Here is a 277-nt window from a genome sequence, read left to right as displayed (position 1 = left end):
AAAAAAAAAAAACAAATCTTTTAAGAGAAATGTTTTTTATCTCAGATGATATTTGTCTCCCTTTCCGGTATAAAGGTCTTGGATTTGAGCCTCTGCTAAGCCCTAAGTCCTAACGTATATTGTATGCAACAAAAAGAGGGGAAAAACTCGAATTAATCAATATACTAAATATTATTTCACCTATTTGGCCGCGGCCTAACCTTTGCCTTATTATCTTATATCTTGATTTTTCTTGAATAAAATGAAATGTCTTGTCCAAAAAAAAAAAAAAAAAACC

Source organism: Arachis ipaensis, chromosome B04 (genome assembly GCF_000816755.2).
Source record: "Arachis ipaensis cultivar K30076 chromosome B04, Araip1.1, whole genome shotgun sequence".
NCBI lineage: Eukaryota > Viridiplantae > Streptophyta > Magnoliopsida > Fabales > Fabaceae > Arachis > Arachis ipaensis.
Note: the sequence above shows the minus strand (reverse complement) of the source record.